The 17,452-nt window shown below is 46.3% G+C and overlaps 1 long non-coding RNA gene across 1 annotated transcript in view; it reads right to left on the bottom strand.

The window, feature by feature from the left end:
* Window positions 1-2,209: 2,209 nt before the first annotated feature.
* Window positions 2,210-17,452, bottom strand: part of LOC108284430 — a 409,165-nt gene continuing 393,922 nt past the window's right edge. Inside the window, exon 4 of the long non-coding RNA XR_001817214.2 lies at window positions 2,210-2,690. This is a non-coding gene — a long non-coding RNA (uncharacterized LOC108284430). The remainder of the gene's footprint in view (window positions 2,691-17,452) is intronic.

The following is a 17,452-nucleotide window of genomic DNA, read 5'->3' on the forward strand; positions in this document are numbered from 1 at the left end:
CTGAGGCCCAGAGTTTCCTGTCGCCTGGTCGCTGCTCCCCGTAACAATGTGGGGCTAGCTGAGTGCTGCGTGGGCTCTGAATCTGGGTTTCCTTGTAATGGAAATGGGAGATGGTTCTTCTAACTGAGTTGATGGCCACACTGTTATGTGCTTACATAGCAAAAAAAACACTATTTAAAATGCAAAATGTTATGAAAATGTGCCATGTTCCTCCACAGCGGCAAGGACAGTGAGGCCGGCTCAGTACCCACAGTACCCAAGTTCAAGCCTCACTCTGCCAAATACCAGCCCTGAGACCTCAGGGAAATCCCCCAGCTCCCCCTCATCCCCTCACAGACAACTGGAGTGGGTGACAGAACCCTACACTTACAGTAATAATACGCTTATAGTAATGACAGAGCGCCTGGGACCTGTGTGACCCCAAAACCAGCAGCAGGCCCCATCCTCACTCCCTCTGCACGAAGGCCCTAAAATGATAATAGGGACGTGTGGGGTGTCACGCTTCTGGTGGCGTTATTCTCCCCTTGGTGAAGTGTCTCCTGCTTCCCCGGGCTTCACGCTGATTAGTCATCTGTGGGTTTCCTACGTGCCATGGGCTGATCATTTGTGTCCCCAAAATGCACACAGTGAAATCTTAACCCCCAAGGTGATGGCTTTGGGAGGTGACTAGGTAGAGAGGGCGGGCCTCCTGCAAACGGGATTAGTGCCCTGGATAACGGGGCCCAGGGAGGCCCTCACCCTTTCCCCATGTGAGGACACAGGAGAGGGCGTCATCCGTGACCTGGGACACTGTCCACTGCAGATTCCACATCTCCTGCACCTTGATCACGGACATGCCACCGCCAGAACTGAGAGAAGGAATGTCTGCTGCCACGGCTGCCTGGCCGACGGTATTTCCTCCCGGCAGCCTCAGCTGAGACAGCGCTTACTGACCTGCTTTCATAAGTTAAGCACAACTGTTGGCATAGAACACAGGGGAAGTGAGGGGCAGCCGCTGGTGGCTGGGAGCCCCCCCAGTCCTGTGCACACCCCAGCCTCACAGGCGGACCAGCAGGCCACATGCATTCACATGCCCCAGCCAGGCCAGGCCACAGAGGCCAGCGGCAGGCACCCAGGAAATGTATGGTCATCCCCTGAGGAAACACCTGAACGACCAGGACTTCCAAACCTATTTCAGAAGTTCCTTCAACCGGAAGGACGCATACCAGCCAGGGAGCGAGGTGGGGTGAACGCTTCCCACCAGGACTAGTAAATAAACAGGAAGAGAAGGCCCTGCTGCAGACTGAAACTTGGCTTCAGAAAAGGTTTTTCCAGACCTGAGAGGTGACCAGCAACATTCCACTTAAGACAGAATTCGTCGGGAATGTCACTCAGCTCTTTATTCACAGCTGAACTTCTCAGTGTCTTTCTGGGCTTCTGATGGGCTATCCGTGTCCCTCACTGCTTGCCAGCTGCCCCAGCCTGCTCTATTAAGAGCATTTTCAGGGCCCCGTGGACCTGAGGGCCAATGGCCGTGAGTGAGACAAGTTCCCCAAGTCGTCCTGGCCACATGGAGTGGAAAGCACAGGTTCCATGGGGAGAAGCCAGGTCCATGGAGAAATCCCTCGCAGCGGGGGAAGCACGTGGGGCAGGCAGGGCCTGAAGAGCTTCCAGCCTCCATGGCGTCTTCACTGGAGTACAGACAGGACACCCAGGCCTCCCCGGGCAGCACCTGGGGCAACCCAGGCTCCTGCGATGATTAGAGAACCCACAGGGGACTCGGAGCATTAAGGAAAGCCTCACAGGAGCTGTGCTTTCCAAAGCTGAGCACCAGCGAGCCAGGAGACACCCCATCTCCCTCAAATCTGTTCTCAGGCGTGGTCTGCTGGATTCATGCCACGAAGGGATTGAGAGCTGCCTGCCCTGGTGTCAGCGGCACAGCATGAGTGTGATGAGGTGATGCCCTCTAAAACGTTACACTGAGAGAGAGGGACACACGCTGTATCTCATGCCTGTAATCTTGGCATGTTGAGTCTAAGGCAGGTGGATTGTTTGAGACTGGCATGGCAGCACATGCCAGCAATCTCAGCTACTCAGGAGGCTGAAGCATGACAACCACTTGAACCCGGGAGGCAGAGGGTACAGTAAGCCGGAATTGTGCCACTGCACTCCAGCCGGGGCAAGAGTGAGACTCTGTCTTAAAAGAAAAACATAAAAAGAGAGCTGGGAACCAGGTCATAACTTTTCATTTCCAAAAACATATGTTGTTATGAAAAAGTATTTGATTAGGGAGGTTTATACAGTAGAAAGAGCATGGTTGTAGGCTGCAGCCAGGGTTCTTATTTCAGATACCAATCATTTTAGAAAGGTAGTGACCTGGGCTCTGAATACTGGAAACATTCAAACAGTGACTTTTACCAATGCATTTTTTTCTGAGTCAAATATACCTTTAGGAATCACCCATTGCAGTCAATTAAACATTTTTGCTGCAGTGCATAGAATAAGAAAATGGTGTGCGCCAGCCTCAGGTGACCGCTCAGAGAGTGAGAGGGTCCCTGCAGCAATGGGACAGTGTCCTGTGGCCTCAGCGACAGCATGACATCAGCTCTGGGAAGCTTCTGTGGTTTGGTGAGTGCTATAAACTGAAATATGCACACATCAAATCCATACATTGGTGCCCCAGCCCAAAGTGACTCTAGTTTGGAGATGGCCTAGAAAGAAATAATCCAGGTTAAATGAGGTCTTGAGTGAACCCTAATCCAACAAGACTGGCATCTTTGTAACAAGGGGAAGAGATGCCAGGTTTCGCCCACACATGCACAGTGAGGAGGCCCCAGTGTGCAGGGAAGAGGGAGGCCATAAGCCAGAAAGAGGGGTCTCAGGAGAAACCAGCCGGGCTGCGGGCCCCTTGTCCTCAAACTCCCAGCCCCCAGAACTGTAAGAACATGAATTCCTGCTGTCTGAGCCATTCTGGGAGTGCGGCCTGAGCTAGCGCACTGGCTGGCACCATCTTGAGAGGCAGAATTACAGTGCTTCAGACATACTACACACAGGCTGAAGCAGCTGCAGAGAGAGTACCTCCGGCACATGATAGCTGCTATCAAATGTCTTCGTTTGTTTTGAGCATTTACTCTTCATCACTTAAGGTTTACTACATTTAAAAACTTCCATTCTGGAGAGCAGCCAGGCCTGGGATTAACGTGCATCCGCACCATCGGTGTGCCCCATGTCCTCCTGCTCCCTGGCCTCCGCGTTTGGCAGCGTCAAGAGCTGGCTTTGCGTGGTTCTTCACTCTCTTCAGGCACAGGGCTGTGGGAATTCCACATTCAATTTGCAAATATGGAGAGAGACGTCTCGACTGAGCATAGTCGCACGTTCAGAGTCATGGTCTGTGGTGCAGCAGGCAGGAGTCGTTAGCGCCCTATGCCGTCCGCCATCAGGCCCTGTATTTGGTGCTAGCCACGTTTTCTTCCATGACTCTCACTAAGGAAGCTTTGATTATACAAAGCCAGCCTGAAGATGATGAGGGCGTCCACCCTCGGCCTGTTTGGAGCCAGACTGCTGTCCAGGGCTGCCGCCACAGGGAGGCTATAGTTCTGCTCCCCTCACTTCCACGAGCGTCTGCTGTGGACAAGCCTTGGGCCACCTGATTTACTAGCTCCGCTTCATGGCTGATGGAAGGTGAAGCTTTCTAAGAGGTTGGAAGTCTATTAGCTGGTAAATGAGAAGGCTGGAAATTGAGGCAAGACCTGGGGTCAACCCAACACATGTGCCTAAGAGGGGGCAGAACTCAGGGGTCTTCAAAGGCAAGTGTCCCACCCCTTGGCACAGTGCAATCCAGATTCCTCACTGCTTTTTCCTGGCAGCTTCCCCTGAAAGCAAGAGGAAAGCAAGGGGAATCTCAAATCACTTCCGTGGATTTTTTTGTGAGCAGGCTGGGAAAAATATCTTAAGCACAGGAAGAGGATGAGCTTCTCGACTTGAATAAGGTTTGATTTTTGGAGGATCTGGCTTATTGATTCTGCAGTCTATGGCAAGAGGCAAACTGCAAAGCATTTTAAATCTCATTTCTTAACTTTGAAAAATGACTGCTTGTGATTAAAATGACTGGCAACTTTCCCTGCAATGATTCCCGCCAATCCCCCGTGCTCAACAGAGATTTCTTTGTTTTTTCATCATCATGAACATCTTCTTTGTGTTTTTCCACCAGAAATATCACCAGCTCATACCGCCCACAAAAGTGGCCATTGCCTACATACTAAGCTTAGGGATCTATGGAGAGGTTTGGCTTTTTTTAAACAAAGGCTTAGTATCCATCCTGCAGTTCCTGGAAAGTACGCTTACTGGCACGCCGCAAGGCAGTGAGGAAGAACAACCCTGGGAATGCAGTTCCCCTCAGACGTGCCATGTTCTGTTTCTTGAAACATCTCATGCTCCTTTTCAGAGTCTAGCGCTTCTTAAGAAATGGGCAAAAAAAACAAAAAAACAAAATACAAAAACCCCTTTCCAGGATCTGAGATGAGAAATTTGTAAGTAACTGTCTCTGCATGGTTCATAAAAACCACTTCCACTTCTTCACCGGTACACTTTATTTTTTTTAATTTTTATTGCATTTTAAGTTTTGGGGTACATGTGAAGAACATGCAAGATATAGGTGAGGGGGAGGAAGGCAGCAAATCACTGGTGCACTTTAAAAGGCTCTTTCCTCTAAGAAAAAATGGACTCAGGCTGGGCCCAGTAGCTCGTGCCTATAGTCCCAGCACTTTGGGAGGTCGAGGTGGGCAGATTACAAGGTCAGGAGATTGAGATCATCCTGGCCAACATGGTGAAACACCGTCTCTACTAAAAATACAAAAATTAGCTGGGCGTGGTGATGTGCGCCTACAGACCCAGCTACTCAGGAGGCTGAAGAAAGAGAATCGCTTGAACCTGAGGAGGTTGCGGTGAGCTGAGATCGCGCCACTGAACTCCAGCCTGGGTGACAGAGCAAGATTCCACAGGAAAAAAAAAAAAAAAAAGATGGATTAAGACAGCTGCCTGGGTCCTTAGCTTTGCTTCGCTTTTTATAAAACTATGTCCTGAAGCTGCTTTTTAATTTTTGAATCAGGATTTGGGGCCAAAGGCTTTGCTTAGGCAGCTTGGAAAATACTGACGTATGTTTGTTAAATAGCAAAAGCAAAACAAAAAACCCCACAAAGTTACATAGGGTAAGTGTCTAGACTCGTAATTTTATGTAACCAATGACAGTAAACAAACAAACAGTCAAATCTCGGAAAGCTTTATACGTTAAGGTGTTAAAATCCTTGGGGAAAGACATTTTTCAGTGACAAGAATGGAGGAAAAAGAAAATAACAGAATCATCTTATCAAAGCCCTCTTTGATACTAAAAGTCATATTCACAGTTTAATCAATAGAGTTTGGTATTGATTCTATACACATCCCCACCCAAATCTCGTCTTGTATTGTAAGCCCCAGGTGCTGAAGGAGAGACCTGGGGGAGGGGACTGGATCATGGGGGCAGTTTCCCCCACGTTGTTCTCATGATACTGAGTGAATTCTCACAAGATCTGATGGTTTATATTGTAAATGGTAGTTTTTTTGGCGCTCTCATATGCTCTAAGACACCTGCTTCCCCTTCTGCCATGAATGCAAGTTTCCTGAGGCCTCCCCAGCCCTGCTGAACTATGAGTCAGTTAAACCTCTTTCCTTTATAAATTACCCAGTCTCAGGCAGTTCTTCATAGCAGCGTGAAAACAAACTCATACAAGTTTATTCAATTTGAAGTCATGTTTTAGATTGCATTGCTTACATTATCAATATGATTAATATTAATATACATTCTGACTATCATTAATACAAATTCCTGGCTATTATTAAAAACTCAAAAATAACACAGGTTGACAAGGTGGCAGAAAAAAGGGAATCCTTATACACTGTTGGTGGAAGTGTACATTATTTCAACCACTGTGGAAGACAGGGTGGTGATTCCTCAAAGACCTAAAAACAGAACTACCATTTGACCCAGCAATCCCATTACTGGGTATTATTCATTGCAGCACTTTTCACAATAGCAAAAGCATGGAATCAACTTAAATGCCTATCAATGATAGACTGGTTAGAGAAAATGTGGTACATATACACCATGGAATACTACACAGCCATAAAAAAGAACGAGATCATGTCTTTGGCAGGAACACGGATGGAACGGGAGGCCATTATCCTTAGCAAACTAATAGAGAGAAAACAAATATCACATGTTCTCTCTTACAGATAGGAGCTAAATGATGAGAACTCATGGATGCATAAAGGGGAACAACATACATTGGAGCCTGTGGGAGGTGAGGGTGGGAGGAGGGGGAAGAGGGAAAGGAGCAGGAAAAGTAACTAATGGGTACTGGGCTTAGTATCTGGATAAGGAAATAATCTGTATAATAAATCCCCACAATACACATTTATCTATGAAACAAAACTGCACTTGTACCGTTGAACTTAAAATAAAAAAAAAAATAAAGGGTTAATCAATTCCCAATATGGATTTTATGATTGTATAAAACAATTGTGTAATGTTCATTACAAATACTATATTGTTTGAAATAAAAAAACAATCCTGTTTTAGATTACTCTTAATTATATTGATTACGTTCATACGATTAATATTAATATAAATTCCTGACATTTGTGATGCTGGCTAAACTAGAATTTAATACTGTAATAAAATCTGAGTAATATTTATTCTGACTTGGTGATCAAAGTGTTTATGTCCAGGCCCTCCTTAAGTCCAAACCAGCTTTATAATTTGGACAAGAGTCACAGTTCCAGAAATATATTTCTGATAAAATTGGACTTAATTTTTCTTCCAGAAAATGAATCTATTAGGTATCATCCTAAGTCTCTTCTAAAAGCAAAAATATATCATTTTATTCATACATATTTCTCACAATTACTTCTCTTAATGATCAATATAATTTTATGATAACTTAGCTTCTTAGTTTTACAGAAAGATGAATTTATTTTTCATAATTTTCTAATCATGATCTTCTACAGAGAAGTTGAAATGAAGCAGAAATTCCCCTCCTTTTAGGCCCCTGCAAATCCCCATGCATGAAGTAGTAAAGGAAAATCCCAAAGCTCTTTTAAGAAAAACTCCAGGTATCTAGCCAGCCCCAGGGTAGTCAATTAGCTTGTTAAGAAGGTAATCACCTAAAGCAATAGCCAAGGAACCTAAGGCCAGATGTGTGCTTTCTTATGGTAACTAAAGATCTAAAGATCACTTCTGGACATTGCCCTCTAACTGTCCTTCACAGGCTCAGACCCTGACTAAGGACCCCTCCCCCCCCCCCACCACACACACACTCGCACACCCACCCACCCCAGATTAGAGGGAAGTGAAGAGGGAACTTCAAGGATTGCCCTTTGTTCTAACTTTCTTCCTGAGGGCCTTGGAGACAGTCAGTCTTCCTAGCAAGTTAACATTTTTCTGCTAACGCCCAAAATTTTAAACAAATCTTCTCTTCATTAACCGACTGAAAATCACAAGATCTCTGAATCCATCTATGACCCATGATCCCTTGCAACAGGACATCTGCCCTTTTAAGCTTAAACTAATGTGTGGCCTCCATAGGTGGATTTATGATGTTGCCTGCTGCTTCTGCACCCCTGCCTTTAAAAATCCTTGCCTTCAGCCATCGGGGAGGCCAGGATTAGAGCAGCAGCTCCCTGGTCCCCTTGCTTAGTACTGTGAAATAAACGCCTTCCTTTACTGCACTGCCAAAACTTCCGTGTGAGCATCTGGCTTTCCTGTGTTGGGCAAGTTTACACCAGCTCAGTTCTCTACCAAGGTACACACATATATGTTATGGTAAATAAGTGTGTGCCAAGAAAAAACATCACACAGTACTGTATGCACTGCTGCAGCCCAGTCTTTCAATTATTTGGTTGATTCTTAACCTCACACTCCTCTTTCAACCACTCAGGAAAGACAAGTCACGTAACTGTAGTATCACAGAACTTTGTATCTGGCAGCTAATTTTGCTGGCCCCTCACTCACCCATCTCCAGCCAATGCTCCAGGTAGTCTAGATTTTATCCTAGGCTTAATATAAATTGATTAATAGAAGAGATTTTGCAATAAAATCACCAAAAAGAAAAGACTCTCTATGGAAATTAAAAGTCATCAAAAACTTGCTTCTCTTCCTACAAATGTATGTCTTTTAAATACGACAGGAGCCTTCCACTCTCAGACAATAAGATTTACTTGTTGATTTCACAATTAACACATATAATGAACAACTGTCATTCATTAAAAGATCACAGCACTAACCTCTGTGCATTATCTGGGAACACGCACACCATCATCTTCTAGTCTGTGCTGATTAATCTGTATTCTTTCATAGCTAGTCAAGCTTAGGACACCATCAATCATCTCTAATTTATAACAACCACACTTATGAAGATACAAACATTCTAATTAAGGTATTTGTCAATCAAATCCAATAGAATGGAAGAATGACTCAGCATTGGAAAACGGGACTGTCTCATTGATAAATCAAGGGAAGAAAAAATAACTCAGATGTCCCCAAAAGCATAAAATTTAAAACATACTCTGGATAAAAAACCTTCACAAGCTAGAAATATAGGAAATGTCTGTAACACAAGCATATCTTACCAGAACCCCAAAGCAAACATCGTACCTAATGTGGAATAGTGCCCGTGTCCAGCAAACATCCCACCTAATGTGGAAAGGTGCCCGTGTCCAGCAAACATCCCACCTAATGTGGAAAGGTGCCCGTGTCCAGCAAACATCCCACCTAATGTGGAATGACCCCCATGTCCAGCAAACATCCTACCTAAGGTGGAAAGGTGCCCATGTCCAGCAAACATCCGACCTAATGTGGAACAACCCCGGTGTCCAGGAAACATCCCACCTAAGGTGGAAAGGTGTCCATGTCCAGCAAACATCCCACCTCATGTGGAACAGCCCCTGTGTCCAGCTAACATCCCACCTAATGTGGAATGACTCCCATGTCCAGCAAACATCTCACCTAATGTAGAAAGGTGCCTGTGTCCAGCAAATATCCCACCTAATGTGGGACGGCACCTGTGTCCAGCAAACATCACCCCTAATGTGGAAAGGTGCTCATGTCCAGCAGACATCCCACTTAATGTGAAACGACGCCCATGTCCAGCAAACAGTGCACCTAATATGTAACAGCCCTCGTGTCCAGCAAATACCACACCCATTGTGGAACAGCCTCCATGTCCAGCAAACATCCCACCTAATGTGGAATGGTCCCTGTGTCCAGCAAACATCCCACCTAATGTGGAACGGTCCCTGTGTCCAGCGAACATCCCACCTAATGTAGAATGGCTCCCGTGTGCATTCTCAGAAAGTCGCTGTATGGAGCAGGCGTTCCTGCTCCCCCTAAATTCACATGCTGAAGCCCTAACCCTCAGTGGGATGGCATGAGGAGGTGTGGCCTTTGGGAAGTGATTCAGGTGGGATGAGGTCATGTGGGTGGAGAACCTAAGGCAGGATGAGCACCCCCGTAAAACCAGAAGAGCTCAGAGCTCCCTCTCTCCCCCATCAGACAAGCAAGAGCTCAGAGCTCCCTCTCTCCCCCATCAGACAAGCCAGAGCCCAGAGCTCCCTCTCTCCCCCATCAGACAAGCATGGGCCCAGAGCTCCCTCTCTCCCCCATCAGACAAGCAAGAGCCCAGAGCTCCTCTCCCCACCATTAGACAAGAAGAGCCCAGAGCTCCCTCTCTCCCCGGAGTGAGCACAGAGTGAGAAGGCGCCTCCTGCAAGCCGGGGAAGAGGTTCCCAGCAGACGCCTGCCGGCCCCTGGATCTGGAACTCGTGGCCTGCAGCACTGTGAGAAGTGAAGTTGCTGTTTGTAGCCGTCCATCTATGGCAGTGTGTTACAGCATCCCAGGAATTCAGTCACTCATTTTTCCTGAACACAGGACATGCCCAGCACCCATGATCCAAGGGGCTGGAGACCCAGGAAAAGCAGCTGAAAGATTCCAGAAAACCCATGAAGGTTGGATTACTGCTTTTATCCTGTTATAAAATGAGTGCATTTTATATTTCCAAAAGAATTCAAAAATAAACATTTTTTTCTCAAAATTAAGGAAAATACTTCTCATCCTTCTAAGGAAAGCTGAGTGGCATGGGGAAATGTGTGGGGCATAAGTTGTGCTCTGGGGAACAGCAGGGACACAGCCAGGACCCAGCCCTCAGAGCCTTCACGGCAGTGCTGTACAGGGAGGGCTGCCCCTTCCTCTCATCAGGGAGGTGCTGTGCCACACTCCCATTCCCCCCAAAGATGACTGCACCAAATGTCAGGCCTCTAGTGCGGCCTGTCTTGGGACACCCTGCTTGGGAGGAAGATGCTGTTTGCCGTGGTTATGGAGATGCTGGTGTGCAGCCTCTGGTCCCTGCGTGCTTTACAGCCTCCTGGTAAACACCCACGGGGGTCTCCTTGTCGCCTGGGATTAGGTACAGTTGTGCTTCAGAAACTGCAGCATCTGCTTTTATCTAATGGGCACCTGAGTCAGCTAAGTGATCCTCTGTCCCCATGTTTTTTTAGGCTACCCAGACACAAGTCTAAATTCCTGGCTTATCTCAAGCACATGGCAGCTCAGGCTGACAGGTCCCTTCTGCTCCTGGTTTATCTTGTAGATATTGTTCTACTTTGAATGTCTGTTGTCATATCTGTGAGTTGCCTTTTATTACTTTTTTGAACAACAAATGAGAAAAAAATAAATACATCTATACAATCATATCTATATCAATAAAACAGAACATTACATTTTCCATCAATCCAAACATCTCCTTCTCCAAATAACACCTTTTAAATCTAGGGAGGCTGGAGTGCATTTATCGATAACACACATCACTCACAGCTGATTATTAAAGGTCCACTCTGCTTCAACACCACTCCTGGGGTCATCTCATTTAACTGAGTGCAGCACTACACATGAGCTACACACCCAGGATCCCCCAGCTATGATTAGAATGAGAGCCTGGTGGTGTGCCTGTCATTACTCACTTTACAGATGTGGACCTGGGGGTCTAAAGTTTACAGATGTGGACCTGGGGGGGGTCCAAGGTTTACAGACGTGGACCTGGGGGTCCGGGGTTTACAGACATGGACCTGGGGGTCCAAGGTTTACAGATGTGGACCTGGGGGTCTGAGCTTTACAGATGTGGACCTGGGGGTCCGGGGTTTACAGATGTGGACCTGGGGGTCCGGGGTTTACAGATGTGGACCTAGGGGTCCAAGGTTTACAGACGCTGACCTGGGATTCCAAGCTTTACAGACGTGGACCTAGGGGTCTGGTGTTTACAGACGTGGACCTGGGGGTCTGGTGTTTACAGATGTGGACCTGGGGGTCTGGGTTTTACAAATGTGGACCTGGGGGTCCAAGGTTTACAGATATGAACCTGGGGGTCTGGGGTTTACAAATGTGGACCTGGGGTCCGGTGTTTACAGACGTGGACCTGGGGGTCCAAGGCTTATAGACGTGGACCTGGGGATCCACGGTCCACAGTTGCTGACTTCGGAGTCAGTACTCCTGGCCGTGAATCCAGGCTGCTTCTCAGGGCCTCTGTCACAAAAACCTTTTCTTTCCTATCCTAAAACGCAGGATTCCTGTTAACACGTGAAAAGGTGCAATGTGGGAGGCACAGCATATGCCAGCACCAACTCTACCTGTCTCCTCAGTTACAGAGATTTAAGAAAACTAAGTAAAAGTGAAACCAAAACTAAGTAAAAGTTCCCAAGAAACTACGGGAACAAGGCAAACTCAAGCTTCCTGCAAGGCTCCTGGGAGCCACTGCCCCTCTCGAAATCATAGCCATGTCTCCCCACCCCTGTATTTTATGAAACTTCATTAGGATTACAGTTGCAAATGTTAGTGATGAGACTTGCTTCCATTCCGGAAGGGTATAAAATCACCTTTTAAAATCTTTACCTCTTTAAGTAAAATTTAAAATGTGATTCCAATGTCCAAGTCTGTACACAAAAGCAAGAGAAAACCATGACGTGGAATTGAGTTCCTGTTGATCTCTTGTTCCTGAAAACATGTTACTATGAGTAGGCAAAGAATTGTAAGTTCCCCTGGGAAGTGTCAACTTGCCAGTGGCCTCAGAGACACATGCAGGCCACGTGCCCCACGCGCGTCTGATGCTTCCAACCAGGTTAACTCACGCCGTGCCTTCAGGGTTTATTTCCAGTACCGATTGGCCAAAAACTAGTAAAGACTAGACTTCCAACACTTTACAATCAGCTTTCAATCTCTTATCAGAGACTGATTTGGCACATTGGGTATTTTGGAACCTTCAGAAAAGTCATTAAATTCTAGAGTTTCAGTATTTCTGACACATGCTCCTAGGTATGTAAAATATAAAGTAGCTAAATCAATGTCATGTCTCTTAATCCCAGGCATAGGTTCTGAGAAACATGTTGTCGGCCAACCTGGTCATGGTACGAACATCAGTGTGTCACACAAACCCGCTGGCACAGCCTCCGCACACCCAGGCTGTGTGGTGCGGCTTGCTGCTCCCGGCTACACACGCGCACATCACGTGACCTGCTCAATCCTGCCGGCAGCTGGAACACAGTGGGGAGTGTGTGCATCAAGCCCAGCTAAACTTAGAAAAGGAGCAGTAATAACACGGTATTATCACCCCATGAGACCACTGTCCCCGTGTGGGTCCTCACTGAACAAAACACTGTGATACGCACATGGCCGTATCCAAATGTGGGGCTACTCTTTTCTAGAAAGGCAAACATAAACATAAAAAGCCCGGTTTATTTTGTTTTACTTTTAAATTGGGAGAATGAGAATCTATTTTAGAACATTTTGCGTGGTTGAATCATTATTTGAAAGATCCAGAATAGGAAAGCGCATCTTTAGACTCTTAGTTCAGAGTCTAAACCGAGCCCTGAATGACTAATCCACTTAACCATGATGAGGCCGCAGCAAAACATCCCTCCCTTTCTGCTTCACAGTCAGTCAGGGCGGGACGGCACCGTCAACCGCTCTCCTGTTGGCCTTCGCACTTTGCTGAAAGCTGCGGTCCCTGAGGCTTTTTATGAACACCAGAACAATCTCCTCTCCCCCCTCAGAGGTTCTGCACTTGGACAGGGATAGGAGGGGCCTCGGGGTGCCCCCAGGGTGTCCCCTCCCCTCACTGCTCTAAGGCTGAGGGATGAGGCCACTTCAGGCATGCCCATCAGATGTGAGAGGGTCAACTGAGGGGCCTGAAGGCCACTGCCCAAAATGATTAGCCTGGGAGACATGGCACCCTCCAGGGAAAAGCAGCATGAAGCTCTAACGTGGTCAGAAAGGGGCCTTCACACCCACATGCAGGGCCACCAGACCCGGGGCCCCTGGCTCTGAGCCCATCCCTTCCCTCATCCCTCACACTGGCCAGAGCGCTCAGGAAAAAATGGGATGCACCCGGCCTGGGGTCACCCTGCTGAGCCCAGTCACCAAGCATCTTCCTCAAAGTGTGGCCACAGCAACTCTGCAAGAGGCAGCTCCAGGAGCATGAGTAGAAGGTCCGTTTAAGAGCCAGGCTGGGGACAGAGCTGGGGATTCCCCATGAGGCCAGCACATGTGGGGGCCCTGTCTCAGGAGGAGCTGCCTAGAAGACAGGCCTGTTCCCCTGGGGACCCTCCAGCAAGGCTCCTCACCTGCACGACGATGGGCGGTGCCTTCCAGAGCCCGTGGGAGCCTCCAGAGCCCGTGGGAGCCTCCAGAGCCCGTGGGAGCCTCTAGAGACCGTGGAGCCTCCAGAGCCACATTCTGTCTCCTGGACCCCTCAAAAGTCTCTGCACATCTTTCCTTCCAGAGACAACAAATGTTCTTTCCAAAAGACATTCTGACTAACCTGACCCAGAGACCCTCACAGAAAGCCCTCTGCAGCACAGCACTGACCCCGGCGGAAGGCAAAGCCTCTGAACCTGCCACTGGACCTCCCAGGCTGACCTCTGCCATGCACAGCACGAAGAAAGACCTCTGTCCCTCACCTTCCCCGCAACCCTCCTCACCTCTCTATGTGTCTCTTTTCCTCTCTGTCCTGCTTCTGGCTACATGAAAATACAGTTTTATACATGCAGGAAGCCTTCAAAGACCTACATATTTTTAAAAAATCAACTTATTTTTGAGAAAAAAGGGCAGAGGGCTGTGAAATCCATGGCCCTGTCAGGCCTCGCAGGCGGAGCGAGCCACGTATCTGCATAAATGCAGGACGCATGGCACCAGCAGCTCATGTACCCACCAACAGTGTCCATCAGGCACCGGCATTTGAGTCACTGATTTCCTTCTTGTTTGCAGACATGTGGAATAATACCATGGCAGGGGATACCTAAACAGTTTAGCAAGTTACCGACTTCCAGAGCCAGAAGCGTCCACAGCAATGAGCACGTTATTTACAGAGAAGGGAGGACCGGGCGCCAGGGATTCTCTATGCCAATGCCCAGCCCACGCCCGCGGAGTCCCATGTCAGCCCCGCAGTCCTCCCCGAGTTTCTGCCCCCCTGCACCTCCGCCTCCCCGCCGCCCTATTGCCTCAGCCCCACTAACTCCAGGCTTCAGAGCCTAACTGTAGGACAGCCTTCCTGCCTCTGCAGTGTCTTGCTTTCAAATTCCCAACACCAGTTTCAGTAAGTTATATACAAGACAATGTAAAACCCTGCACGTCTGAAATATACAAACATCAAAGAGCATTAGTGAGAAAACATCCATTTGTGATGGGTATCTGTATGCTATTTATCTCATAAAACATAAAAACATACATTACCTGGCTTTCATAATGTTAGATTTGAATCTGACTAGATAGCAAGAAGAAATAGCCCCTATTTTTAAGAGTTGAGTTGGTTTCATTTGCATGATATATAATCTAAGTGGTTATATGGAATTCAAACACAATCTAGAAATATTTTTTATAAATACAGTACCTACAATTGGTTGAAAACAAGTTTCATGCTATCATAGGAAATTCCATTTCAGGTAATGAAAGAAACTCATTTTTTCCATAAAAAACATCTGATGGAGAGCTGAGTATTTGTCTGGGATGCAGTAGAATTTTAATTGCAAAACTCTAACCATAACCTTCTGCAGGCTCCAAGTTCCATCTGAGAATGACGATTAAATACCTTTCCTCCTCAGACTGTGCATGGAAAGCTGGGCCACTGAAGTGAGCTATATTTATGCCACTGTGGCTGTGCTAATGATTTCCTATATTTCTGTTTTTATTACTCATCATATATGCTTTTCTGTTTGTTTCCTACCATTCATGATGTCTACTTGCAAACTGAATATTCTCACCATGCTATAATCCAGCTGTGTTCCTGCACTAAGCTGCTTAAGAAACCTGAGCAGCTGAAAACAGGAAACCTGCATTTTAGCTCATCTGTGTTATTGATCTTAAGCAAACGTGTGATTTTTATGATCTTTTGAAATACAGCTAGTAACCACCGGTATCATTGGTATCATCTGAAATGCCACACACAGCCCCCATGCGGTGTTTTCCAGGTTTTAGACCAAACATCTGACACTGTAATGGTTTTTCCATTTAGAATCTCCAAAGCTAACAGGCATCTTCCATGATATGTGTGCTTAGAAAATAGTATGAGGAACCTCCTTGTTTACTGGAAAACACTGGATTTGGACTCACTAGGTCCTGCTATCTCATTCTGACCAGGAGGAGGCTTTACCTACTAAGTCTCAGGCGTTACTGAAGTAAATTTAAACATTATCACCCACCTCATGGGGACCTGATAAGTGAAACATAAAAGAACAACCATGTGAGCTTATAGTAATAAAAAGCATTACTCATGATTCTTTGCTTTACATTTCAGAATGCAAAAGCCATTAGTAACTAAAATTTCTATAAAAGTTGATTAATGGAGATGCCTTTTGGTTCATAATTCACAAAACAGTCAAAGGTAATCATTCAAAACTTCTGAGCTGAAAGTTATTCTCTGACCTGTGACATAGTTTAGACAGAAAGGTTTATATAGTTTTATTCAAATACATCTGAATATTTAGTGCCCCCAACCGAATTTGTATAAAAGATTTGAAGGCACAGAATTATGCTGGGTTTAACTGGATCTCCTGATCAGCCTCCACCTGGTGGACCAGTTTGTTTAAGAGATTTGAAGGCACAGCATTACACTGGATTTAGCTGTATCCCCTGATCAGCCTCCATCTGGCAGACCTAAGCCAAAGCTCCCAGTTTTGCAATGTTCTTAAGAGCTGGTATCACACTCTTCCCAGAGCTCCCACGGTTCCATTTAGAGTCCACAAATCTTCATCAAATACAAGGGGAACTACCACTGGTCAGAGGACATGAGAGAAATGCTATTTTCAAGACTGAATCAAATTTAAAAAGACAGCAACCAGAAAAAAATTAAAAAGAGGAAGGGTGGGAGGAAATGAGAGAGAAGGACAGAGAAAAAAGGAAGGAGGGAGGAAGCAAGGGAGTATAGCTTCTACTTTATCAACTAAAAAGCTCTTCGAAGAGCAGTATCAGTAAAAACCAATATGTATTTTTGAGAGACATACACATAGTAAGCAGGAAAAATACACATAAATATATTCACCAAAGGGAAACAAGTTTACTATGACAAAACCATTTAGGATAAAAAAAGGATTTTCTTAATTGCAATTCAACGTATGTGGGATCCAAATGTGATTCTTCTATATGTTCTTCTCAGGTCTGGGTGGCAGTAACAGAGAGCTCCCAGTCATGCTCCTCAGCTGCACATTTAAACAGCCCATTGTTGAAGATGAGTCCATCCTGGGGAAAGCCATTTAGAATCTCATGTTTCGCCAATGACTCAAAGGTTCTTTCAGCCCTGGTCAGAGAATCTAACTTGTAAAACTTGTGCGTTTCATGAAAACTCTATCTTTATGGACAGAAAGGGAAAAACAGGATTGCCCAATGACGTCCCATTTCATTATTCTATGAAACGAGAGTCTGCTGTGGAACTGAACGATCCCTTAAGTCATAAACAAGGCCAGAACCTGATGCTAATGGTGGTAACACCACTCCACATCTGGCACAAAGGTCGTCTAAGGGAGTGGTCTCTGGCTCAATGGGTTGGGGCAATACCATGAGAAAGAAGCACTCAAACCTTAAGAGGGTCTGCCTCCCATTAAGCAAAATTCTGAGAAAATGGCCAAAATAAGATAGATCTTCATGGATTCTAAAGGAACAAGGATGGAAGGTTGTCAGTTCTGAAGGGACAAGGATGTATTGCTATGAATTCTGAAAGAATGAGAATGAGAGGTCACAGGTTCTGAAGGAATGAGGATGAGAGGTCACTGGTTCTGAAGGAGGAATGCCACGAGTTCTGAAGGAACAAGGATGAGAGGCCACGGGTTCTGAAGGAACGAGGATGAGAGGCCACGGGTTCTGAAGGAACGAGGATGAGAGGCCACGGGTTCTGAAGGAACGAG

Source organism: Cebus imitator, unplaced genomic scaffold (genome assembly GCF_001604975.1).
Source record: "Cebus imitator isolate Cc_AM_T3 unplaced genomic scaffold, Cebus_imitator-1.0 Scaffold279, whole genome shotgun sequence".
Taxonomy (NCBI): Eukaryota; Metazoa; Chordata; class Mammalia; order Primates; family Cebidae; genus Cebus; species Cebus imitator.